The 26967-nt window shown below is 43.1% G+C and overlaps 1 protein-coding gene across 19 annotated transcripts in view; it reads right to left on the reverse strand.

The window, feature by feature from the left end:
* The window catches only part of KANK1 (KN motif and ankyrin repeat domains 1), a 168085-nt gene extending 145669 nt beyond the window's left edge, over positions 1–22416 (reverse strand). For 5 of the 19 annotated variants that reach the window (XR_010588873.1, XR_010588872.1, XM_065550445.1 and 2 more), the window contains exon 1: positions 22145–22362. The gene's annotated coding sequence lies outside the window, so the exon portion shown is untranslated. Of the gene's footprint in view, positions 1–22144 lie in introns of all 19 variants that reach the window. The other 14 variants (XM_065550446.1, XM_065550443.1, XM_024103341.3 and 11 more) reach the window with 9 other exon arrangements.
* Between the last annotated feature and the right edge of the window lie 4551 nt (positions 22417–26967).

The following is a 26967-nucleotide window of genomic DNA, read 5'->3' on the forward strand; positions in this document are numbered from 1 at the left end:
TAGCCTTAAATTCCAGACATCTTGAGAAACAGGGTGGGGGCAGGGGAAGAGTAAGAGAAGATAGCCTATTTGCACCTACAGTCTGGTAGAGTTTTACATAACTTATTTCTTCTCTTGGTACTTGATAAAAGTTTATCATCAGGCAGGAAAGCAGTTGCAGGACATTTTCGTCAGCAGAGAATTACAGTGGTAGCTTTTTAAAACAGTAGAAAAATTAAGAACGCCCCCACCCTTTGTTTTGTCCTTCAAAGTTCTGAAGCTACTTATTAAAGGCCTCAACCTTAGATACGATAATGCATTTTGAGAAACTTTGCCAGTGACAGACAAGAAGCCTACTTTTGATGTCGGGGGGGAGGGGGGGGGGCAGTTGAAACAAAGTTAATTCTAAAGGTTGCTGCAGAACTCATACTTTGGTGATCTTTCAGTCAATAGGATCCTGAACTTGCATCTCTCTCTGTAAAATGCCAAATGTTTTATATATAAACAAAAAGAGGCTTAAAAATGTCTGTAAAATAAGTTTTTAAATATCAGAGAATGAAGAATCTGTTGAATTCATTTGTTTAAAGGAAGGGGTGGGTTTTTTTGTTTTTAATATAAAGTGTTTGCTTCCTTACCCCCATCCCACTAAAAAAATATTTTGCAAGTACACCACTTTCAACATGCTCCAGGGGTTGCCTCTCTAATCATTCACTCTTATGCTTAGATGCATACATAGTCTAATAGGTTCACAGTACTGATGTCTATTAGCATGGTGTTTAACAATTCAGACAGACTTCTTCTAGGATGATTTCTAAAGCACAACCAGCTAAGAAATCCACAGTCATTCTCCTCTGTGAAGAACCCATAATTAAAAGACACAACAATTGATTGATTTAAGGTGTTGAAAGGAATATTCCACAGAAGTCAATCATTAAATAAGTTTCCATCCTCATTCTACCTTAAAGAGTTTATGTTGACCTTTGGGCAAATCCACCCAACAAGCTGTTTGTTTCTCCCCTGACCAATCTCTAAGAGTGTTTATTCACAGGCTTCAAAGAAGTAAAGCATTTGTTCTCTGGATGTCCTTGAAAATCTCTCACTGCAGGCTCACAGAGCTAAATTCCTTACACTCCCACTGGGGATGCACTTGTTACTCTGCAGTTACTTCTGATTTAAAGTGATCTCTGGTAGCCAGCTCAACAAAAAGTATTGCCAACTTCTGTCAGGCATGCCTCCCAACCTGCCAAGGTCCAATTGGATCCATGTTTTAAAATAAGACACACAAGAAAAACCACACAGCGTAAACTTCAGTATGAGGTAGATTTCTTTAGCATTTCTAACATTTTCTGGAAAGCTCTCATGGGCCTGTATTGTGATGCAAATCGTTTACAATTCCCAGACGCTCAAAAGCCTTTAAGCTGGAATTAAAGTTGTAAATACATAAGTAACTTAGAGAGGGGAAAAAGGAAAGACTTAATAGAACACTGAAGAAAAGACACACACACACACACACACAAACCAGAAAATTCAAGTTTAGGGTAACACTTAACAAATAAAACCACAAGTCCAACATTGGGAAGTATGGAAAAGTAGAGTTCATGCAACCTATGCAGCCTTAGCATTGTTCTCAGCCCCTGGTGCACTCTCCATACAAAGCAGACATTGCCTCAACTAACATGACAACTAAAAACTCTCCGTTTTGGAATTGCCTCCAGGAGGAAGAGAAGGGACATGCATCTTTAAATTACAACTACCTTGGTTTACATAGAGCATACTTACCCTGAGCTTAAAAGGCTGTATAATTTGCAACACCTGGCACTGAAGAGGATCTAAAGGTCAAATGGTGTAAGTAATGCTGCAGCAAGAATACTTCATATATATGAACACCTTTCCTGTTAGGGTCTATGTCCTTCACAGAGATCTAGTGAGACTAAATTACAAGAGACATTGGGGAATATTTTCTCCATTTCACAGATAAGGAAACGGAGCCAAAGAGGCCAAAGTGACCTGCCCAAAGTCAGGCATGTCACAAATTCCGGAAACCTGTTAGCCATGTTCTCTCGTGTACATCACAGATGACACCATAGACAACAATGGAGTTATACATCTCTAGGAGATAAACTCCAGATCTCTCATCTCCCAACCTCTACCTTAATCACAAGGCCATTCTTCCTCTCCCCACAGAGAGGAAACTGCTGTCAAGGGAGGGTGAACAGGAGGCTAGTTTCCTATCAAGCTGCTAGCACATATGCAGTAGATGATTGGTACAGACATAGCGTGGCTCATAGTGCAGAAGTTGAAGCTGTATGATGTTAAGGTATCTGGATAGTCTAACTAGGGTCAAATGGCAGATAGGGATTCTCTCTGCTTTGCTTTTTCATAATTTCTGAAATTTGGAGGGTTTTGAAAGATGTCTAGTGAAAAAAAAGTTGAGCTAATGCCACTTTTATTTATTTATGTATGAGCAAGGCCTGAAAGCTTCCTCTAACATACCACCTGAAAAATGAAATCCTGCTCGTTTTCAAATTCAGGCCCATCTATCCTGGAAAGCTAGGATAGCTACACTAAGAGTTAGTGAAATGACAGCCTCACAGGAATTGAGGGGATTTTTTTTTTTGTCAGACCATTTAACAAGGGTTTTAAAACCTATTTAACTTCAACAGCCGATTAATAATAGGGATAAAGGAAGTTAGTGTTAAAGATTCAAAACACCCTAATCCCTTCAATCAAGATGGTGCTCACACTAAACATGATTCAGACCACTAAGACGGAGAGGGAGAGGTGATAGATAGGATGGTGTACTCAGAAGCTTATCAGTAAGTGGGACCATGTGGAATTCCATTTGGCCTGTGTCCTCGGCAGGTTTTTAAAAAGCTACTGCACCCATCATGGGTGGGCATGAAACTGCCTGTTAATACTTCAGATTTCTGTTTTCTCAATTTCAGCAAAACCAGTCTCCCTTTAGCAAGAGCTGGGATGTTGTGCAGTTAAGTCTTCACATGTGAGCTTGCTGCCTTAATTATTTTCAACTGAATCCAAGTTCAGATGTTGCTTTGCAAACTGAAAACTCTCCTAGTGAATAAAAGAATTCCTAAGGCAGCAATAGGATTAGAAAGGTGGCTGGTCACATGTGAGGCTTTATTTCGATTACACCCCGACTTTGGCTGAAAGGAGACTGAACAGATTTTGCTGAAATTAAGACAGAAGTTTTGAGTATTGGAGCATCAATCCAAATTAAATATTTTTTTACTCGGGTGGGGGAAGGGGTGAGAAGAGAGGGAAGGGAAGGGGAAATGATTCATTTTCTGAGCAAACTGACCAAAAAAAAAAAAAACTATTTTCAGTTGAGGGCATGAAGGAAGAGTGGACTACGTTCCAGTAGTCCAGCATGTTGAACTTATGTCCAATCACATAATGCCAGAGTCTGAACTTCCACCACCCACACTCTGAGGGCTTAATATAATAGACCCCTGTATTTAATGGCTCGGGGATGGTTGTTTTTTAAATCTATTTAAGATAAAAAATAAAATAAGACTACACCCACCCCCCATACACCCCTTCTGCCTCTGATCTGTAAGAAGTCACACTAACCAAACATTAGGCCCCTATGCCCATAAACAGGAGGCTATGGTGGGATTTTCAAAAGCATCTAAATGACTTTAGAGCACAAGTCCCAGTGTCTTCAAACAAAAAGAAGAGGAGTACTTGTGGCACCTTAGAGACTAACAAATTTATTTGAGCATAAGCTTTCGTGGGCTACAGCCCACTTCTTCGGATGCATAGAATGGAACACACAGACAGAAGATATTTATACATACAGAGAACATGAAAAGGTGGGAGTAGCCATACCAACTGTAAGAGGCCAATCAATTGAGATGAGCAGGAGAGAGAAAAAAACCTTTGAAGTGATAATCGAGATGACCCATAGAAGGTGTGAGGATATTTTAACATGGGGAAATAGATTCAATTAGTGTAATGACCCAACCATTCCCAGTCTCTGTTCAAACCTAAGTTAATTGTATGTATAAATATCTTCTTTCTGTGTTTTCCATTCTATGCATCTGAAGAAGTGGGCTGTAGCCCATGAAAGCTTATGCTCAAATACATTTGTTAGTCTCTAAGGTGCCACAAGTACTCCTGTTCTTTTTGCAGATACAGACTAACACAGCTGCTACTCTGAAACCTGACTTCAAACAACAAACCCTGATGGAATGTAGTCTGGTCCAAGCACTTCAGCTTTCCTGACTTGTGGAAGTTCAACAGAAGGTGATACTGATTCCAGTTACAGCCTGGGCTATTTGCTTATCAGTTTAGTGTTTCGGCTTGCATTGTTCTCACAGTAAGGATGCTAATGAAGCCCTGGACTTATTTTTAGTACAAGTGAGCATGCTAAGTGTGAAATTTCTTATTAGAGAAGATCTATGTAAAAATCTGAAATTCTACTAACAACGGGGAAACAAATGAGAAAAGCAAATACAAAACATCCATTCTACCAAATTAAGGCTATAAAATAGGAAGTAAAGAACTAGAAACCTGTAAATAAAACACTGATTTAAATTTTTTAAAAAAGTTCTTTTTAATCATGGCCTTTATTCATCTTGACACTAAGTATCTTGGATAGAGGATTATTTTAGATAATTTAAGAAGAATAGCTTTACAGCAATTTAAGAAGTTGTGGGGTGCTTTCTACAGAGCATCTTCATAAGCACTCAATACTGTTGTGACAGGCAAGGCTATAGATGCCTAAATAATTCTTCCATACTAGAGAACTAGAACCTACCTATCACTCCTGTTAGTCCTGCTTCAGCGTTAATACTAACACAAGGAGTAATATGTCTGGTGTCCCATTAACGTGGAACATAACTATGGTGTGCCAATTGCCTGAAGTCGTAGTAAATATAAAACCACTCCCCAGTTATTCACTTTTTACCCAGATGGTTGCAAGAGGTTATCATTTTCTGCAACTTGCTCAATAAACACAGCTCTGGGACCACTGTAATGTAAAGTTGAGGTAAATAAATGAGTTGTTTGGAGAAGGGAGGAAATATCTATAGTTATTAGAAAGTTCACAATTTTTTTTTCAACTAATAGTTGGAGGACACCAGGGCTCCATGTAAATAATCCTGGGCCTCTTCCATTATTTCTATACTAACATATTGCTTCGTATTGTACTCTCTCTGACTCCCCTCCCCCAGAAGCCTCTAGTGCCTTCACTTCAAAAGCAGCAACAGCTGCCAGGCTATCACTCCTTCTCCCCTTCAGCTCACTAGCATTTTGTAAGCTACTCTCTGTCAGTCTATTACGTCAGTCTACCACCGACTTCACATGAAGGAGAGACAAGTGTTTAGACAGGTGTTTAGAACTACCTCACAGGAAGACCCACATGCACCTAACATTTGCTCCTCACAAGACAAGTGAACATCTTGCCCATTTGTTCTTTGCCCATTTGTCACAGCTTAAGCGCCAAGAGTTTTACTGTTCAGTTCCTGCTGTCCTTTCAGCCTCCAGCTAACAGAGAGCACTTATATTTGAAGGTGATTAAAGATATTTTTCTTTTTTCATACAAAAGAGGATTCTCCACACCAAATGGAGTCTGTGCAGTCACCAGCATCTCAAGAGAAGGGCGGAGGGGGAAGGGACAATCCTGGAAATAAAAGGAAAAAGAGAACTGCTCTCAAAGAAATTCCTCTCACTCCTAGGATGTTGTGGTCTCAGACAGCTTGATCCTGCACTATTCTAGCCAATGGGAGTCATTGAATGGGACCAGGATCAAGCCCTGTGTCCACCGGGGGATTATCATGGCTGTGTACTTCAGGACTATGGCTGTTCCGGTCATTTCCTAACCCAGACAGTCTGTGGGGCACGGATTGCTTGTGAACACTTATTTCCATAACTTCAGGATAAAAATCAATCCCAGTGCATACATACAGATTGTGTTTGGTTTTTAAGTTTCTTCACTGTTGCTAGAATGAAGAGGACTGCAGGGAGTCACCTGGAGGGTTTGTACTGCCTTGCCGGAACGTGACGGGGACAGCGGAGGAGTATCCCCACTTGAGACACGTTAGAGTGCTCTACAATTCACACCCCTGCTAGTCTGGACTGTGGTGCCATGTTAGGATAAAGTATTGTGGGGGTTTTGTGGGCATGTAAAATGATTCTCTCTAATATTTCAGTAATAATTAGCTAGAAGTCAACACTAGGACCATTTCTGGTGCAGGGGAAGGGTGGACCATGGTGGGTTTTGATGGTGGGGTGGCCAGTGGCTGATTTTTTCTGTATCTCTGAGGTGGCAACCTTAGCAGCCCCAGATGTTTCAAGCAGAGCCACCTATCCAACACGGTACTAAAAATGCCAGGGGCTGGCAGCGTCTGGGCTATACTAGCACTCCCACCATTGCTACCACAGGGGGAAATGACCCAATGGTGGGACACTTCAAGAGAAATAAGATCATGGCAGACAAGAAATATTTGTGAAAGATTCTGACACCACCAGCCTTCATTTGAAGGCTGAAAAAGTTTCCATTCCAGAACCTGGTCCATATTAGGTCCTCTTAAAAATCAGAGAAAAGAAACACTAGCCAACTGTGGTGTACTGATAACACCATGACAACAAAAAACATAGGTTGCTGAGTTTTATAATAATCATATTATAACTATTATAAAATACATAAGTATTTTAGCTCCTCTTATCTGACTTCAGAGACAATCCTATGGCCTAGTTACGGGTAGTCCCAAACCTTGTCGACAAGAGGAAGGTTACCTGCTGGACCCATTACCCGCTGAACATGGTTTAACTACAGGTGTAGACCAGGCTCCCACGAATCAGCCCTAGCTTAAGCTGGCACAGGACTGGCATACTTCCAAAGCAGCCTGCTACCTTGTGTTGCTCACTATAAAAACCACAAATTCAACAAGTTCAAAAGGAAAAGTGCCATGATTAGTTCCAGACCAGTATCTTGGAGGAATGGAAGTTCAAGAAAATGAGGTGAAGGGAGATTTTTTTTTTTTTAAGCCAAAGATTAGCTTGGGTGAAAGACAGTTACGTTTATTTACTGAACAAATGGGAATTTCAAAAGTGCTCAGCAGTAGCCCAATTTTTCTCCCACTGAAGTCAATACACCCAGACATATAAAAATCCCACCATTGTTAACATTTTTGTATGTGTAGGGCTCTTAAAAATCAGAGTCAGCAAGTTTCCAAGAATTTCTACAGAACCTCAAAGCTATCCCAGTGCTTTCCAGGGGACTTAGTTATGACCAACTGAAAAGGCCTGGAGTTAAGAATGAAAACCCCTTCTCAACCTTGCTACCTAGGAATTATAATTCCTAAACATTTGGAAGTACCCGTCTTTATAACCACTGAATGGTTTGGCATGCCTCAGAGATAACTGCTATTCCACTCTACTTCCTGGGAGGAAGTCCAGTTTGTCCACAGTTTCTGGAAAAACAAATGCTACTCAGCAGATGAATAAGAAGCTGGAGAATGTAGAGTTGTCTTAGAACAGGGGTAGGCAACCTATGGCACGCGTGCCGAAAGTGGCACATGAGCTGATTTTCAGTGGCACTCACACTGCCCGGATCCTGGCCACTGGTCCGGGAGGGGGGGGGGGGGCTCTGCATTTTAATTTAATTTTAAATGAAGCTTCTTAAACATTTTAAAATCCTTATTTACTTTACATACAACAATAGTTTAGTTATATATTATAGACTTATAGAAAGAGACCTTCTAAAAATGTTAAAATGTATCACTGGCACGCGAAGCCTTATATTAGAGTGAATAAATGAAGACTTGGCACACCACTTCTGAAAGGTTGCTGACCCCTGTCTTAGAAGTTCTTTTGGAGGCAGGGAGAGGGAATTTGAAAAAAAATTTAAAATTTTGTTCACAATAAATCAATGTGAAGTGTCCAATGATTAGAGCCGGACTAATAATGCAAAACAGAAGTTAAAATGTATTCAAGATTTTGTTAATTACTCCAGCCATTTTTGTACCATTGTGGCATCCTTTCTGCATACATTTGTGTAATTGTGTTGTGCTACCACAAAACCAAAACCTAAGTCTGTTTAGAAGTTCATCCTGTTAAAATTACATTCGCTGCCTGTGAACATTGGCACCAGAAACCTAACTACAAAGCAAGCTCATCCTAAGGGAAGCTGAAGTAGGTACACCACACACTTGTGCACACACCCTATATGCAACTATGTGACAAGTCAAAACAAAGCAGCAGCTCAAATTTCAGAGTTAAGATATCAAACCCGAACAAAAAACTCCTGAGGCTATAAATTTCAAAATGACAAATCTTTGTTTATTTGGGGATAATCTGAACACAGAAAGATGCCAGATTCCAGTCAATGAGTCATTATCAGTTATTCACTCTGCTCAAACAATGCACTAGGCTTTACCTCAGCATGCAATCTCTCTTCAGAGTAGAAAATAAGTTAAATTAAGCACCTTCTTTCTCAACAGATCTTCTGCTTGTGTCTACTCTGTTATATCTGCTTAGGGAAGAGCAAACCTCTATTCCAGATTGGCACTGCAGAGCAAACACAGCTGTGTGAAGTGTGAGGTGCATTGTATCCTGGTTTATGAGTCAACAGATGTTTTCGTTACAGGAACACTGAAGAGAATGAGATGGAACAGAATGCAGAATATCAAGACTGGTAATGAGGCATAAATGAGAAAGAAGATACTGTGGACTTCAGAATCCCGGTTGAGTTTTCAGAGCAGGGAGACAGACCTACCAAATACAAACCTACCAAACCTCTTCACCTCAGTTTCATTTAAAAAAAAAAAAAGAAATAAACAACACAAACCTGGAAATAATTGAGACACAAAATGGAATTCCACAATGCCATTATTTTTACTGTAACTGAGTCCATGTTCTTGTTGTCAGACCATCCAGATACACGTTTCATTGTCCTTTAGTATTTTCATATTATATTTGAGAACATTTTATTTAAAAAACTGCCACATAAATGAGAAAATAAATACTCTTTGGTAGGTAGGAGTGCCACATATTTTCCTCTGAGACTGTAGCGCTCTTCAAAGCAGCACTGAAAGCCTCTGAAGAGAACTCCCACCTGGAAGAGCAAGGGCAGCCAAAATGCCTTCCTCCTATTTCCAAATCAGAGAGAGGAGTTTGGAGTTCCTTCTAGAGAGCCTCTGCATTATCATATGCTGACACAGAGCAGAAAAGCTAATATTTATAGATAGTTAACTATTGTCCGCTAGGGGTTTTTTGGTCACAGCTGGCCCAAAACAGAAGTCCTCTGCCTCCATCCTTCTTTCTTATTTAAGAATTCATGAAATGATGGCAAAGAACTTTGACAGAAGTTGTGGAGTCATATAGCCATGTTTATGCACCTAAACAAACACATCTAACCTTTAATACCTCATCACTCCAGGGGTGGGTGGGAAGAATAAGAAACCTCTAAGTTAGGTAAACAATTGCAGTTTAAAATAAATAGAACACACTGAGCAAGGAGAATTGAATTTTAAACTATCCCCTCCCTTCACAACTTACCACAAGCTCCAGAGTTTGACATGAATAAGAAGCTATGTCAAACGTAATGAATATACATATATAGAGAACAAAGTTTAAAGGAGAGACATTTTCACAACTCTAACCACAGGACAGTGTTTTTGGTCACTGTTTCCAAATCCTGGATCAACCCTGGGTTCCCACAGCTCATAGGGGTGGAGGAATTGTAGACAGCTCAATGTGCAGCTGTGGTCAAAAAGAATAAATGAGATGCATAAAGGATGCAATGAAGAATAAAATGGAAACAATTATAATACCATCATAAAAGTCAATGGTGCAGCCTTATCTGGAATTGCGTGTGCAGCATTGGCTACCCCATTTATGAAAGGATATTGTGGAACTAGAAGTGAGTTCAGACAAAGGACAACAAGAATGATCCAGGACATAGGAAAACTTTTGTATGAAGAGAGAGATTGAAAACATTGGGATTGTTAAAACAAAAAGAGAGGGGACATGATAAAAGTATATGAAATAAGTAATGGTATAGAAAAGGGAGATCTTGGAACCCAAAAACAAGGAACAGTCCATGAAATTAGAGGTGGGAAGATTCAAAACTGATGAAGAGGAAATAGGGATTTCCCCTCCACACACAGACAGACTATGGAACTCATTGCCACATTAAATCATTGAGGCCAAGGATTTAGCAAGATTAAAAAAGGGATTAGCCATTTACATGGATAACAAGAAAACCCAGACTTAATGCTAACAAAAAGGTTGAATGGAATTAAACCTCGCGTTTCAGGGCTTAAGTCAACATCTACTCATTAGAGATCAGTATGAGACCAATGGCAAGGGACAAATTATCCCACATCTGCCTACAGCAAGGTTCTTACACCTTCCTCTTAAGCATCGGGTGTTGGCCACTGTCAGAGACAGGATACTGGAGATGACTTGCCACAGGTCTGATCCAGCATGACTATTCTATGAACTGAGGAAGGGGGACAAAATGCTGGCTTTGCCTATAAGCCATTTTTGCACTGTCCTATTTCAGAAGCCAGTAGGCTTGTCTCTTACACAACAGAGTTGTCTCAGGGTCACTCTCTATTATCCTCAGATGACTGTGGCTCCATAGCAGAGAGACAGATCAGCCAGACGTTTTGGTTCTCTGACTGTACCCATGTTGGGGGTAGAAGTCATGCCTGAAATGCACAGAGCCAGCTACAACATTCTTATGCCAGCCCTGGATTTCCCTCCCCCACGTGACAGAAGAATTCCTGGGAAGTTGCTTAAGTCAGCTTTAAGGCTGCTTTGCATCATCAGTTCAGTATAATGTGGCCTTCCTAGGGCCAGAATTTAGCCCAGAGACGAAGGCTATGGCTACACTACAAAGCTTACAGCAGCGCAGCTGCACGAATGCTCGTGCTAGTGCAGACGCTCTAAGCCAACGGGAGAGAGCTCTCCTGTCAACTTAATTAATCCACCCCCAACAAGCGGCGGTAGCTTCTCCCGCCGACATAGCGCTATCCACAACAGCGCTTAGGTCAGTGTAACTTACGTCATGTGGTTTATTCACACCCCTGAACAACATAAGTTATATCGATCTAAGCTGTAGTGTAGCATAGCCTAAGACTTTGCTTGTTTGTTTCCTTCTCACCCCCATCACACCCACCCACCCACAAAATGTTAATAGAGTTCAGTGCTCTTGCAAATGAGAGAGCCAATTCTCTATCCGAGTATAGTGTGACCTAGTGCTCCTACGCAGAGTTCTGACAAGACACACTCTGCCCCATTCTCGTCAGGGCAGACTGATTTAAATCAAAACAAGTGTAGAACACTAATTTTAGTCATGATTTAAAGCAGCAAGCAGGAAATTTTGATTTAAAAATCATTGATTTTAAATCTTGTTTTTCACTTCTACTTCTGTTATTTTCCTAAAGAAAGGTTGAATCCCATTGGTTGGTAACAATTAAAATATATTGATCTGCAGCATTTTAAAAAACTGATTTTTTATTAGTTAAATAAATTTACCTTAGAAATGCTGATACATAAGGGGAAAACAGTATGTTTATCAAGACGCAACATATGTGTTGCATTTAAAAGTAACAGATTTGTTAACAATCAAGTATCTGTAGTTAGTGAACTGATGCATTGTTTCTGATCACTTTGGGCCAGGTTTTCAAAAGTATTTAGGTGCCTAGTAGGATTTTTTTCAAAGGTGCCATAGCATGATAGTCATCTAACTCCCATTCATTTCAGCGGGAGTTAAACACCCAACCTGCTTAGGCACTTTTGAAAAAAATCCCAGTAGGTGCCTATCTGCATCTTAAGGCACCTTAAATGCCTTTGAAAATCCAGTCCCATGGCCTTCAGATTTTTAGAGTTAGTAGATCTCATCCTTTTCCACTTGGTTTTTATTCATAAAATTGGCTGAGGAAAAGAAGCTTCCCTGCTTTTTCAACTCATAATCAGTTTCTCCATTTTCTGTATCTGGTAGCTACACTGAAATCAAACGTAACTAAGGCAAAAGCTTTTCTGCACAACAGAAATTGGAAGTACTTACATTTCGAAAAATGTAAATGCCAGCACTCACTCCATTGTAAAGAATGTAAATAATATAGATACTTAATGCAGTCCGTTACATTGTGACATTTATAAAGTTTGAGCGGACCTAAAATGTTAATGCTATTTCCCCCTAATTCTGTATATAATTAAAAAGGCAGCATCCCTTAACTCAGTGGTGGGCAACCTGCAGCCCGTCAGGGTAATCCACTGGCAGGCCGCCAGACAGTTTGTTTACATTTGCACAGCGGCCCGTAGCTCCCAGTGGCCCACGGTTCACTGTTCCTGGCCAATGGGAGCTGCGGGAAGTGGTGCGGGCCGCAGGGACATGTTGGCTGCCACTTCCTGCAGCTCCCATTGGCCGGGAACGGTGAACCGCAGGCCACTGGGAGCTGTGGGCGGCCACACAAATGTAAACAAACTGTCTGGCGGCCCACCAGTGCATTACGCTGACAGGCCGCAGGTTGCTCACCACTGCTTTAACTCATTAAAATTTTAGGGCTCAATTTTTAAAAAAAATTTAAATTAAAAAATAATTTATATTGTCTTAAAATTTAGGTGTTAAATTTAACATTATGACATGTTATTTTTAAACAGCTTTTTTTAAAGAAAAAAAGTATTTAAATAAAAAAAATCTTATTTTTTTAAATAGAAAAATAATCAATATTTTAATCCACACTGATTCTAGTACCGGTCCCTCAGACAGAAGTGGCTACGTTTGTAGTCCCTGTGATGCACACAAATGGAGTGGAAACTAAGGGCTTATCTACACAGCCCCACAGCATGGACCACAGGGATGCGAACTGCAGCATGCACTGAAGTGCTGTGCTATAACTGCTCCTTGTTGACCCTGCTAGCATGAATTAAAAGGTACCTAGCTCACATTAACGTAGTCCTGGTGGAAAGGGGGTCTACACAGATCCAGGTCAATTACAGCACAACACTTTAATGCATGCTGCAACTCACACTTCTGTAGCCCACACTGCACGGCTGTCTAGAGAAGCCCTAAAAGTACTGAACTTGTTATGCACATGTGACAAGAATATATTCAGACCCCAGGAAAAAGAGTGCCCATGCATACAGCCCTTGAGCCACTGAGCTCACTTGAACTGGTTTTGCTACAGAACAAGTCATGGATTTGCTTCTCAGTATGGTCACTCTTCTGTTCCTTCAGAGAGTGTAATATCAAACCCCTTCTGAGCTCAGCATATTCAGAGCTTTCCACTTTTGCTTTCTCACTACTATTTCAAGAGTGGCAACGTCTCCAGTAACCACATTCATCATATTCAGGACTGGGGAGGAGTAGGGGAGAAAGAAGACAGAAAAGAGCTTGGGTTTTGTTAGGACTAAGAGGTTGAAGTGCTTGTTTAATAAAAGCTCCCGGAATATAGTTTAGTTTTAGTCTTTATGTGATAACAGGCTACCACCAATACTTGTCATCACCTTCAGCACCTTCCGTCCAAGGGTCTCAAAGCACTTATAAACACCTAACCCTACCTACGTCTGTGAGGTAGGTAAATATATTCTTAATATTTAAGCTCTAGGAGGCATGACAACTTTTATGGGCCTACCAGTTCAGACTAGTAGTCCATCTAGCTCAGACAATGGCCAGTACCAAATGCTTCACAGGAAAGTCCAAGAAACCCCACGATGTACAATTATGGAATATTTGTGTCGATGAGAAAGCTGTCCTCCTAAATCCCAGGCTGCTGGAGGATCTGGCTTTAGGGTCTTCTGTACTTCCAGTCACTGAAGTCAGGGAAAGATATTTTGTGCAAAGAGCAGTGGACTTGGCCAAATATCAAGAGACAGTCCCAACTCTGAGAAGGTGCCGGTAACAGAGATTCTCACATCTCCCTCCGATTGTTGCCTCTGTAACACTATTAACCATCGCATACACTTTTCAATGGAATAACCTCTCCCTGTGGGTAATAACCAGGCTCCATTCAAATGTTCGGCCACTACCACCCTCATGTGAGACACTATAAGAACAGAGAGCAATGATATTCGCTCAATCCCACTGTCATATGCCCACTTTCACAAGGATACTTTATTAAGAGAAACCTCACATCAGCATGAGAAACAATCCTACTGTAACTCTCAACAAATCACAACAGCTATTCAAAACTAGTCCCAACACTAGAGAGCCTGCAGGCCGCACCTGTATAATTCTCACTGAGCAGGGCATGATAGGTCAATAGGGTTAATTATCTAATCCCAATGTTGAAGGAAGTGGAAAATATTTAAAAAAAATAAAAAAGCATAGGTTTCCAGACTAGCTCTGAGTATTAAGTAGGTGGAAATGAATCATTTACTCTGTACTTTACCTACTTCTTTCCCCCCACCGCACCATCTTCAGACAAGCTTTCTAGCAAAGTCTGAAAAAGTGCAGGACGCCAACCTCTCCTTCCCTTCCCTCTTTACATAACAAAGTGAGAATTCTCTTGGTACCTGTATGAGATGTCACGAGCAGTCATTCTTAAAACTGTCTATTATACGGAATAAACAATCTCCAGGGGTGGGGAGTTTGATAGTTATTCTACTTTACTATCCACACAAAACAGGCAAAAGACCAAAGACTAATTTTGTCTTAATAGCTCCTACACAGAGTTAGTTCAATTTTGTCTAGTCACTTCTCATTTAGTCTGCTCACGTATGCAAGGAATTAAAAGGTACATCTGAATCCCAATTCCATGACCTGTAATAGAGTGGAGAAAGACGTAATAAGAGCCAATGGTTGGAAGCTGAAGCCAGACAAATTCAAATTAAAAAATAGCCACAATTTCCCTTCCTCGCCACCAACTGAGGATGAGTAACCATTGGAACAAACAATCAAGGGAAGGAGCGGATTCTCCTTCTCTTGCGGTCTTCAGATCTAGCCTGGATGCCTTTCTGGAAGAGATGCTGTAGCCAAACACAAGTTACTGGTCTCAACACAAGGGTCACTGGGGGAAATTTAATTGCCTGTGATATACAGGAGGTAAGATTAGATGATCCTATCATTCTGGCCTATGACTCACTAGCAAAGCTCAGAGACATTCTCTCACCTTTCATTAGGCTTGTACTGCAACACTAGAATAGTTATTTTCACTTTCTGGTTCTAATGACTACTCCAGACCTGTTGTTTTTTCTGACACTGCAGAAGGGATTCACTTTAAAAAAAAAAAATTGAGAGTTTGTTTAAATATTCCCACCTAATATAGAAATCTGAAATGCATGACATCTGAATTCTGAGTTTAGCTACTTGACACTGCCTTAATCTCAATATTGTCATAAATCCAAGTAGAGCTCCCCTAAGGAAGTACATTTTTGCATGACATTAGGTGCTACAGTTTGTTAGAAACAGTTGGAAGTTAGGATACAGTTCACATAGGCAATAGGAAAGGCACATTTTCTAGGTAATCTGCATAAGTATACATCAATCGCTTATAGTTAATGAATTCCATTAATTGTTCATTCCTGACATGTACTATCACCCTCCTTTTCAGGCCCTGGCTTTCTCACAGCTGGCACAATAGAATTTGCATGTTATCACACCTCAATATATAGCATCTCTAATGGAAGTAAGAGGTGGAGTCCCAATGCTGACAACTCTAAGTTGTTGCCTTGATTATTCCACGAGAAATCTAAAATGCTCTCCTACACCACTGCCAGTTACTCAGCCACAAAAAGACATTATTCAAGATACTTAAAATGACTTATGTCCCATTAGAGTCAATTACATTGTAAGTCTGATCACAAATCTAAATCGTTATTTAAGGCAAATTTTAGTTTCAAAAGCTAAGTGAGATGTATAAAAAATCAGAAAAAAAAAAGCAGTATTTGATTAGTCATAGTTTCACAGGGTTTACTTACAAAATAAAAACAAGTTAAATTTTCAGCCAAGAAGCCCTCCATCTACTTATACAGTATTGTAAACATTTTTTATTTTAAGTAACATGGAAACATTTATTGGATGATAGAAAGGGTAAATAGTCAAAGCGTCTCACAAATCTTTGTTAAGTTTACCCATGGAATCACAACAACCAGTATGCTAATCATTAGGACATGGTAAATAAATAACTTATTTATTTAATGTGCTGGATTGCCTTACCACAAGTATTTACAAATACATTTACAATTTACACGAATGTGTGCATTATATAGAAGTTTACCATTTATACTCACACTGCCTTACAAACTTACAAGGGCAATCTACCAGGGACTGTCTGTTTTTCTATAAACAGCTTCTGATCAGAACACACGTTGATGCTTGAAACTTTCACTGTTACTCAATTCTACTAACTGACCAGAAGGCTCCTCATCCCTGCTTCACAGCCACAGTAGGTGCTGACTCCATAACAAATTTGCAACTGTTCCCACTTAACAGATTGTGCTTTTGTAACCAAAAAGCATTGTGCTACTGCCTACTTTTGACAGCTTCTCCTAGGCTGCAAAGAGAGACCCCCGCATCAGTTACAAAACAGATTCTTCATTAGAGAGTTTTAATTTCACTTCCCACATCTATTATTTAGATATATAATGCACATCAGGAATTGAGACACACATAGGTATTAGAGTTTAGAAGCCAGAAAGGGGGTGAGGGGAAGGAAGTTGTGTAATGGATTAGTCTCATTTAGAGGACACTCCTGGATATGAAAAACAAGGCAGTTTCCATTTCCATCAGTGCCAATAAACATTTACAGTGATCTGTCTAGGCCACGCTTGCTGACATGCCACCTGAGAGACCTAGGTTTAATTTCCAATCCAAGGGCCTGATTCTATTCTCAGTTACCCTAGGATAAGTCCAGAAGAGCTCCATGGAAGTTAACAGAGTTACATGCGTCTAGACTAAAATGGAATTCAGTCCCATGTCTCTTACTTTAGCTTGGAGTGCTACCGAAGCAATATGCTTAGTCTGGAGTCATTATCAAATTATTGGTGACAACTTCGACGTTTTCCAGTTGAGCCCCAGCCATCCTCAGGCCTAAGCAGTGTAACACAGTTTACAAAATGGAGAGGGGTTACTTGGCAAATCCTGTCCTGATGCAGGGAAGGAACTAGATCAGCGGTTCTCAAACTGTGGGTTGGGACCCCAAGTACCACTGCCCAGGCCAAAGCCCACTGCTGGGGCTGAAGCCCTTGGGTTCAGTCTTCAGTCCCCACTCCTGGGGTCATGTAGTAATTTTTGTTCTTATAAGGGGGCCGTGGTGCAATGAAGTTTGAGAACCCCTGAACTAGATGACCTACTGGAGGCATCACAGACCCACATAAGTAGTCATTGTGACGTTGTGCAGTCTATATGGTTTTATAAAAACATGATAATAAGTGAATATAATGTAACTGGAATATGCTTCATGCAAAAGGTCTCTTGTAAGGTATCATTACAAAGCTTATAATCTACTGAGTGTGATCATCCTATTTGTATAAATACCACTCTTGTATCTAAAACTAGAAATATGAAATATAACTCTGAGGGCCTATTGTAATTATGCAAAGTGTGGGCCATTAATGGTGGTTTGGAATCTTGATGACTCCCATTAACTAGGACCATTGTCTGCAGATGGCTGTGTTTTACCTGTGAGTCTTCCTGTATATGTGTGTGCTGGCAAGTGGGTAATGAGGTCTTGCAGTAACATGTGATCATGTCACCTGAACTGGAATCCATCTTTAACCTGGTGCTTTTCCAGTGAGGAGGGGTGGAAACCCAGAGGGACAAAGGGTTCCCGCCTTATGCAAAAGATATATAAAGGGGTGGAAGAGAACAAAGAGGAGAGAGAGGAGCCATCATGAAGAATCCCCTAGCTACCACCTAAGCTGGAACAAGAGCTGTACCAGGGGAAAGAATTGTGCCCAGGCCTGGAAGGTGTCCAGTCTGAGGAAAAAACTTACTGAAGCATCTCTAAGGGTGAGATTATCTGTATTCAGTTTGATTAGACATAGATTTGTGCATTTTATTTTATTTTGCTTGGTAACTTACTTTGTTCTGTCTGTTACTACTTGGAACCACTTAAATCCTACTTTCTGTATTTAATAACATCACTTTTTACTTATTAATTAACTCAGAGTATGTATTAATACCTGGGAGAGCAAACAACTGTGCATATATCTCTATCAGTGTTATAGAGGGCGAACAATTTATGAGTTTACCTTGTATGAGCTTTATACAGGGTAAAACAGATTTATTTGGGTTTAGACCCCATTGGGAGTTGGGCATCTGAGTGATAAAGACAAGCACAGTTCTGTGAGCTGTTTTCAGGTAAACCTGCAGCTGTGGGGCAAGTAATTCAGACCCTGGGTCTGTGCTGGAGCAGACGGGAGTGTCTGGCTCAGCAAGACAGGGTACTGGAGTCCTGAGCTGGGGTAGTCTTGGTGCATCGGGTGGCAGCTCCCAAGGGGGTTTCTGTGATCCAACCCGTCACAGTATTGGGTCTTTGGACCAGGGCACCGGAGGACACCCCCATCCTGGCAAGAATGATCTTTGCATGTCTTTCATGCATATTAAATTATTGTAGCTTGGTCTTCTGCACTTTACACTGCATCATCTTTTCCTCTACCTCTGTACTTATTCCCTTCCTCACATACATACCTCCTCCAATCCCTTGATCTCACCCAAAGTCACCCTGTCAGAAGAGGCTGAAATAAGAGTTACAGAGGCAAAGATAAATCTGATTTCTCAATTAGCAAATTGGCATACCACCTTTCTCAGCAAGCTAAGACCCAAGGTGATTGACTAGGCACAAGAATTGCCAGACAAACTATTCTCTTAATCAAAACATGTAAAGAGCGCTCTCATTTTAAATAAAAATCACAATGTAACAGGCTTTAGCTTTACAAGAGAAAAATGAAACTGTTAGCTTTTATCTAAAGTCAAACTTCTGTTAACAGGGCAGTCACAGTAAAGCCCCGTCTACACTAGAGCTTTAAAGCTCACCTGAAACACTTTTTTAAAATATACTTGTAACACTGTAGCCCCACGCACAATGTTCAAAAGTGTCTCGTGATCCTGGGTGCCTAACAAGGGGCCTGATTTTTAGCCTGCACCCACCCTCTGAAAGTCAAGCCCATTTAAGGTGTCTCAGGTGGGTACCCAAAAATGAGGGCAAAGTTACTCGTCACTTTTGAAAACGTGGACCTACAAGCTTAACTGTGGCTTAAGCATACCCGTGCTGACGGACACACTAGCCTGTGTAGGTGGGACCAAGAACTCCCATTTGTTCACTTGCATCACACCTTCTTCCCCTACACATGGAATGCCCTTCCTGAAGAGATACATAATGCCACTATCCTCTCCCCCTCAAGAGTCACTGCTGTCATGAATCCTGGTAAGTTGAGGGTCACTTGGGACTTGCTGATTTTTAAATACATAATTTTCATTTTTATGTTGTATCCTTTTTCCCCCCACTCCCTTTGACTGGTGTTTGTCTTTGTCAGCACTTCAGATTGTCTCTCTGAGTGTGGGTAGCATATTGTGAGTGTTAAATTTTATTTATTTCTGTTTCAGTAAGTCAGTTTTGAAGAGGAACAGTATTCTAGTCTAGGCCTACCTGGGCAAAACCTCATCTTTACACACACATCCCGTCGAACAGGTCTAATTGTGTTGGAATCAAGATTTAACAACTCAGACTTCAGTTTAAGTGCAATTAAACACCCTCTGAGGATGGGGCTTTAAGTTAATTTTCAGCAACCATAGGCTACTGGAGACTGGCCATTTCCCCCTAAATTTCCCACCCGTGGAGCTGCTGCAGTGGTAACAGGGCTCACGGAGGCATGGGCTGTCTTTGTTTTAAGTTTATACAGTGAAAGGCACAACAGGATTCTGGCCTCTATGAACTACTGTAATAAATAATAATGATGTGTAGACCAAACTCCACATCACCTAACTATGCTCAGTGCAGGACTAGAGCAGTGGTTTTCAAACTGTGGGTCGCGACCCAGTACTGGATCGTAGAATGTAAAGCACTAGGTCGTGGCGGCTCTGGTTAGCACTGCCGACCAGGCCGTTAAAAGTCCTGTCAGCAGTGCTGCCTGGCTAAGGCAAGCTAGTCCCTACTTGTTCTGACACTATGCTACGCGCTGGAAGTGGCCAGCAGCAGGTCCGGCACCTAGGCGGGGGGGCCAGGGGGCTCTGCGCGCTGCCCCCGCCCTGAGCACTGGCTCCGCACTCCCATTGGCTGGGAACCGGGATTTCAGCCCTGAGCGCCCCCCCCAAACCCAGAGCCCACTCCTGCACCCCAAACCCCTCATCCCCAGCCCCACCCCAGAGCCTACACCCCCAGCCCAGAGCCCTAACCCCCTCCCACACCCCAACCCCCTGCCCCAGCTCAGAGCCCCCTCCCACAACCTGAACCCCTCATTCTCAGCCCCACTCCGCAGTCCTCACTCCCACACCCCAGCCCTCTGCCCCAGCCCTGAGCCCCTCCCACACCTCAAACCCCTCATCCCCAGCTCCGTTGGGTCATGGGCATCAACAAATTTCTTCAATTGGGTTGCCAGAAAAAAAGTTTGAAAACCACTGGACTAGAGGACGGAGGACATGCTTTTCAAGGGTGCTCAGCACCCACAAGCAGAACTAAGTTTTCAGAAGTGCTCTCGGCCATGTTCATCTGAAAATCTGGCCATAAGTGTCACAATAGGATCTGCAGGGTGTTGAGCTCTTTTGAAGAGCTGGCTCTTATTTAGGTGCCTAAATGAGAGCTAAACTCATTTGAAAATCTGGCCCATAGTGCTGACTGCTGGCATACACCATTGGCCTTCTCCACTAGAACGTGTCATTGGTGGTAGCAATGGCCGGATTTTTTGGGAGGGGGAAGGGAGCGGATAAGAGTCTAATACAGCTGTGGCCTGAATGCCCTATCACAGGGTTTCTCAAACAGGGGTCGCCACTTGTGTAGAGAAAGCCCCTGGCGGGCCGAGCCGGTTTGTGTACCTGCGGCCGATCGCGGCTCCCACTGGCCGCGGATCGCTGCTCTGGGCCAATGGGAGCTGCTGGAAGCGGCAGCCAGTAAGTCCCTCGGCCCGCGCTGCTTCCAGCAGCTCCCATTGGCCCAGAGCAGCAACCCGCGGCCAGTGGGAGCCGCGATCGGCCGGACCTGCGGACGGGACAGGTAAACAAACCAGCCCGGCCCACCAGGGGCTTTCCCTACACAAGCGGCGACCCCTGTTTGAGAAACCCTGCCCTATCAACTCTACAACTAGGGCCACGTTATAAAGGAGTTCCCTGACAGTGACTTCCAGGTGGATGTGGTCTTAGAACAAAGCTCTACTTCAAACTCAGCATCCGGCCCCACCTCCACTATACTTATTCAAGCAAGACTCCCTGCAACCGACAGCCCTTCCCAAGCTAGTGTGTGAGTGATCTGCATTAGTTATTACATTATCAGCTTCTAACTATGCCTAAAGTGCTGGTTCAGGTGTGCTAAGGACGGGCTGAACAACAGACACTGGATCCAGCAGGGAAGTTAGATCCTGCCCCCCAAGCAGGGTGAACAGAATGGAGCGCTGACAGACCATCACCTTGGCCTCACAATGATGTGCTCCTCCACCCCAAATACCATGGATGTTTCAGGACCAAAAGCCTCCCCCATCCGCTGGGGAGGGGAGAGCCGCCAGCAAGTGGAGGGAGAGGGAAGCCCTGGCCATTGCAATGTCAAGTGAAGGGGAACCCGAAGCAACGTGCTCTGGCCGGGGGCTGGGCATGCAGCTGCACAACTAAAGCCCCGGCCCTGCTCCACCCCCCCGCTCCCAAGGAAATGTCCCCAGGGAGATAGCTCAGAAACACCACGCCGCCCCTCCTCCTGCTCCTCCCCCTGCTTCCAAGCCAGGGGAAGCCAGTTGGTCGCACCACAAACCACCACCTCATCCAGCCCCGGGGCAAGGGAAAGAGAAGCTGCCACAAAGCAGCCGCTGGGGCTGCACGATCCTCTCGCCCCAGCCCCGAGGAAGGTAGTTTGCTAGGGGACCCCCCAGGGGATCCAAGCTCTGTGCGCCCGGGGAGGGGGGGAAGCAGACTTTACATTGACAAGAGTCCTAACAAAGTTTCCTCCCCGTTCCCAGGGCTGCCCTGCTGAGCCTGGATCCCTCCCTCCCAGCCTCCAGCTCCCAGACCCGCGGGCACAAGCGATCCCCAGAGAGCCGCTCCGCTCACCTCTCCGCTCGCATCCCTCACGCCGGGGGGCAGGCGGCTCCTAAGGACCTTACCCAGGCGGGACGGGAGAGAGGGGGGGATGCATCAGGCACGCGGCTTCCCCAGGGGCGCGCCACCCGGCCCCGCAGCGGCTACAGCGACACCCACCTCCCGGGAGCCTCCAAACTCCCCTCTCGTGTCTCTTTGTACCAGCGAACAGACACAGCAGCCGGCCGCCCGCACTGCGGCTGCGCGCTGCCCAAAATCAACAATGCAACCCTCCTCCCCTGCTGGGGCTCCGGAGAGGAGGAGGAGCAGCGGGATAAGTCGAGCTCTGGGGCTGAGCATAGAGCGCACAGTCTGCGCGCAGGGGCACAGACCAGGCTGCCTAGCAAGGGTCGCTGGCTTAGGGGCAGAGTCACTCAGCGGGAGAGCTAGCTCATACCAAGGAAATTCAATAACAAGAGTGAGAGGGCGATATGTTGCTCCCAAGAGGTTCAAGCAAAGCAGAGGACTGAACTTCAGGATGTTGCTTGGGTAGATTTGATAGGTCAGCTCAGTTATATAGACCTGCCACTGCCTTTCTGTGTGACTTTGGACAAACCACTCTCTCTGTGCCTTGGTGTTCCCATCTGTAACGTGGGGATAATAATACCTGCTAGGATAGAAGAGAGGGCTGTTTAGATCTATTTAGAGCATGCCCAGTGCTGGACCTCTTTCAATCATTTTAAATAAAATGTTTTGCAATTTACATTTTGCAATATACACATACAGACTTTCCACTCACGAGCTTATGCGCTGCACGTACTGAGCTGCATTGTGGGACTTAGTTTTTAAACAGTCTCTTTTAAGCCTTATGACTGAAAGAACGCTACAAAGGAATGATCAGTAAAAAAATGAAACCTACTTCATGTGCCACTAATGATAACAGGTTCTAATATCTCTTGACACTTGTATAGCAGCATTTCTTTCTAGGATCTCAAAGCACTTGACACACATTCCCAAACTATTTCCCATCTGTGCTGATGTGTTTGCCTCTGCCAATGAAGCATTCATTTGTACAGATAATTTATCTTTTTCTCTGTTTTTAAGGGTAGGTGGGAAAGAATTTTGCATTTTGCTGAGCATGACTCAGCTGCAGATAAAGCATGCTGGAGTTTGTGGGGGTGCTAATCTGAGACAATTCTAACTAGACTGACCTGCCATCATGGCTAAAATGCCTAGCACAACTCACTCTCTCCCCTTGCAACAAGGAGATTCTGAATCTCAGCACATCTGATTTAGGACTCCCTGTTGTATGGACTGGATGTAGAGCGATCATTTGGATTTAAAAATTAAAACTTGGGGCCAGGGGGAAAAGGAGTGTTCAAATTGATCTTTGTAATAAAACTACAGTATCCTTGAAAAATTGCCTAAAACATATTTTTAATCTAAATAAGGAAGTGTTCCCTCCATTAAAGGGCTAAAAGATGGATCCAAAGTCCATTGAAATTAATGACTTCAGTGGGTTTTGGATCAAGTTCCAAATCCTGAAATGGCTGGCACAGCAAGGGCATGCCCTGTGTTAAGGGAGTCTTGTCAGCCGGTCCAGGGTTCCTCACTGCAGGCTGTGGTGGCCCCACTGTGAAGTGCAAGGGTTTTGCAGATCAGAAGCAAAGTGCCCCCCTGCCAGTTAGGACTAGCTGTTGACAACAGTATTTGGTATTTCCCTTTCAGCAGGGAGTAGATGGAGTATTTAGCTTTGAAATTCTCAATCTATAACACCTCTTAAAACGATGGTCTTAAAACTGTTGTGCCCAAACTCTGTTGGCTAGAAAAACTGTCTTTAAAACCCTTTTTGGCTAACAAGGCCACAGTTTTAAAAGCATTCACTTATATTGTATGCTTCAGTGTTTTGGTAGCCAACCTGAAATTTCAGTGTGGATGGATGCCATAGTTCCTTTCACTGCTTCTGTATTATGTCGGGTTCTATTCTGAGTGCCCTGTGCCTCTCAGCTCCTAAGAGCAATAGCTACCTTTGTGATAGCGGAGAGATTGATTTTATAGCTCTGATTCTACAATCTGTTTGAATTAAGGAGTGGTTAACAAGTGAATGCACAGGCCTGGAACAAGTGGCACACAATAGACTGAACAAATGCCAACAGTTTGAGGATGCTTGGTCTTTCCTTCCACATTTGGATGCATAGTGTTGCTCGTTGATCAGCCATGGCATGTTATTTCACAACACACAAAGACACTACTGTTGCACTGCACATATACTCTCTCTGGGCTTCTCTCTCTGCTTCAGTGTCAGTGTTTGTGTTTGACACCTCATGACCTTCCTTGATAGTTTCATTCTCTTGCTTCTATTTTATTTCTACCTTTCTTCTGAGGATTCTCTGGGAACCCTGCAATTTTTCCGCTGGTTTTGAACCTGTAATACCATACCTGAAAACTAATGCAGCCTTTGAATTGAGACTGGTCTGGATTGTTTCAATTAACATTCATTCCAGAATGTAGCAGAAAGAAGATCTGAGTAAGTCTGCACTCGCACTCATTTTTTTAAAGGCCACACTCAACTAACTTTAGGCTCCAAAGTTAAGTTGGTTGTTGGTTTTATTAAAAGGGGGGCTTTACCGAGCCTAAATGAAAGTATTTCCACCTAAACTATTTTCAGTTTTGTTTTCAAACTCCCCAAAACCATTACACTATTTTTAGACATTAAATAACATACCAATATTTATTTTTTGTAAATAAGGCTGTTGTGAAGTTGTACTAGCACAAGTCATCTCACAAACCAGTAAGCTTTTATTTAAAAAAAAAAAAGCTAAACAACTACTTAAATACATTATATATATTTAAATCATCAGCACCTATTTTTATAACACTTCCAGGCTGACACTTTGTTCAGATCCTGCAGTTCTTACTTACATGAGTAATCTCTGTGCCAAGCTTCACCCAGGACACATTTTTATGGATGAATTATCAACCCCTGAAAAACTGAGGCTTAAGGAAAGAAATGCTGACAGAAGTGTATTCAACCTGCATTGCAAATGCACTGCTAACAGAAACATATATCCAAGCAGCAGACAGCTCCTTAACATCAACTGTTCAACCCAAATAGTAGTTAAACCCAGGCCTCATCCTCCAGGCCTCACTCACGTAACTCAGAAGAAGTCAGTGAACTACTCACATAAGTAAGGGCAGCAGGGTCAGGCCTTAAGTTTAATGAATTAACTGAATCTTAACATTATTATTTGTATGATGGTAGCCCCAGTCATGGAGCAGGACCCCATTTTGCTGGGAACTGTACAAACACAGAACAAACCTACAGTCCCTGCCCCAAAGACTTTGCAATCTAATTTTACCCTTTGTTGGAGCAAGGATCGGAGCAGGCAGATATGACACCCTCCTCCTTCTTCTGCTGCTCAATCCTTTCTTTCAGAAGCTGCCAGCGGGTGACAGTTTAAATGAATGGAATTTAAGAAGAAATCAGTTGGAGCATTGCCTTCAGAAGAGCTCAGGAACAGACTTTACATGTCCATGCAATAGGCAGTGCTGTTCTGTTTTTGCATCTGAGTATAATGGACCAGATTCTGGCCCACCCCCGCACCCCTTTGCACTACTCTGGCAAGGGCTTGTAAAGTGCATGAAACAGGAAGCTGAGGATTTCCCGGACATGAGGGAATCCTTATCTGAGGAAGCACCCGTATAGCACAGCCCGCTCTATTCCACTCATCCAAGCCCCTGGGTGTAGGGGACATGCGGGGGAGTGTGGTAAGAGCACCCTACACTAGTGATTCCTTACCAGCATGGAGCAGCTGTGAAGCTGATCTAATTTACACCTGGGCCTGAACTGGCCTCTGGGGAGTAGGGCAGTGCAGCTACTTTAGTTCCCAGCCACACGGTCCTACAGAACAAGGCTAGCCCCAAGCATTAGGGACAATATGTATTCTTAAACCATTGAGGCATATCAGGGAGGAGCTGGTTATTAGAGGCTAATGAGGCTAAGCGTCACCAATATCACAGCAGAGTAATGTGGCTGAGTTACCTGTTGGCACTGGGAGACTCTGGGTGGGGGGAGGGGCTGGAACTACAAGTTGCAATTCATCTAAGGGCCAGCAGGGGACTCCTCGCTCTGCAGCATGGGCTGCAAGCAGCCTGAAGAGGTGGGGAGGGACTATTTCAGATCATATGAACGTGCTGCCTCTGTTCCAGACCACTGGCAGGTGTGGGTGGTGGAAAAGATGAACTGCCTTACTATGAATTATTTGTGAGAGTCTCTATTGCACCTGAATTTGTTTTGTTCTGTTTGCTCATTTAACAATGTATAAATGTGGTCTCGGAGCCTGGCTCGCATGTGGCGTGTACATGGGGGGGGGGGAGATGTTCCTGGACTAGGAGTGTTGGGTGAGAGGGGTTCATTGCTGAGGAGGGTTCTCTGTTGTGGGGGGATAGATAGAAAGAGGGAGGGTCTCAGCAGATGTAGGGGAAGGAGGAGATCTAAGATGACAGATTGGGTTGGAGGGAAATGATAAGGTCTGGGCACCTTCTGAGCTAAGAGCGGGGAATATGTTGGTTTGTCAAGGGAGAACAATCAATTGGTGAAAGAGTAGGTGGGCACATTGGTTGGTGGCATGTGAGGGAAGTAGCTGGTAGAGGTTGGGACTTGGAGAGAACAGCAAAGAGGTGACAGGGATAAATACTTTTTTATCCCCCCTGCACTTTTACTGGGGAGTGTTCTACTTTTTCACACTGAAAGTGTGCAGGAGAGGGGAAAAAGGAACCTTTTCTTCACACCAATCTCCCTTATTCCCCAGGCAAACACTTTCCTACAACACCCTCGCCACAGGGTCCCAGCTTTT

Source organism: Chrysemys picta, chromosome 6 (genome assembly GCF_011386835.1).
Source record: "Chrysemys picta bellii isolate R12L10 chromosome 6, ASM1138683v2, whole genome shotgun sequence".
Taxonomy (NCBI): Eukaryota; Metazoa; Chordata; order Testudines; family Emydidae; genus Chrysemys; species Chrysemys picta.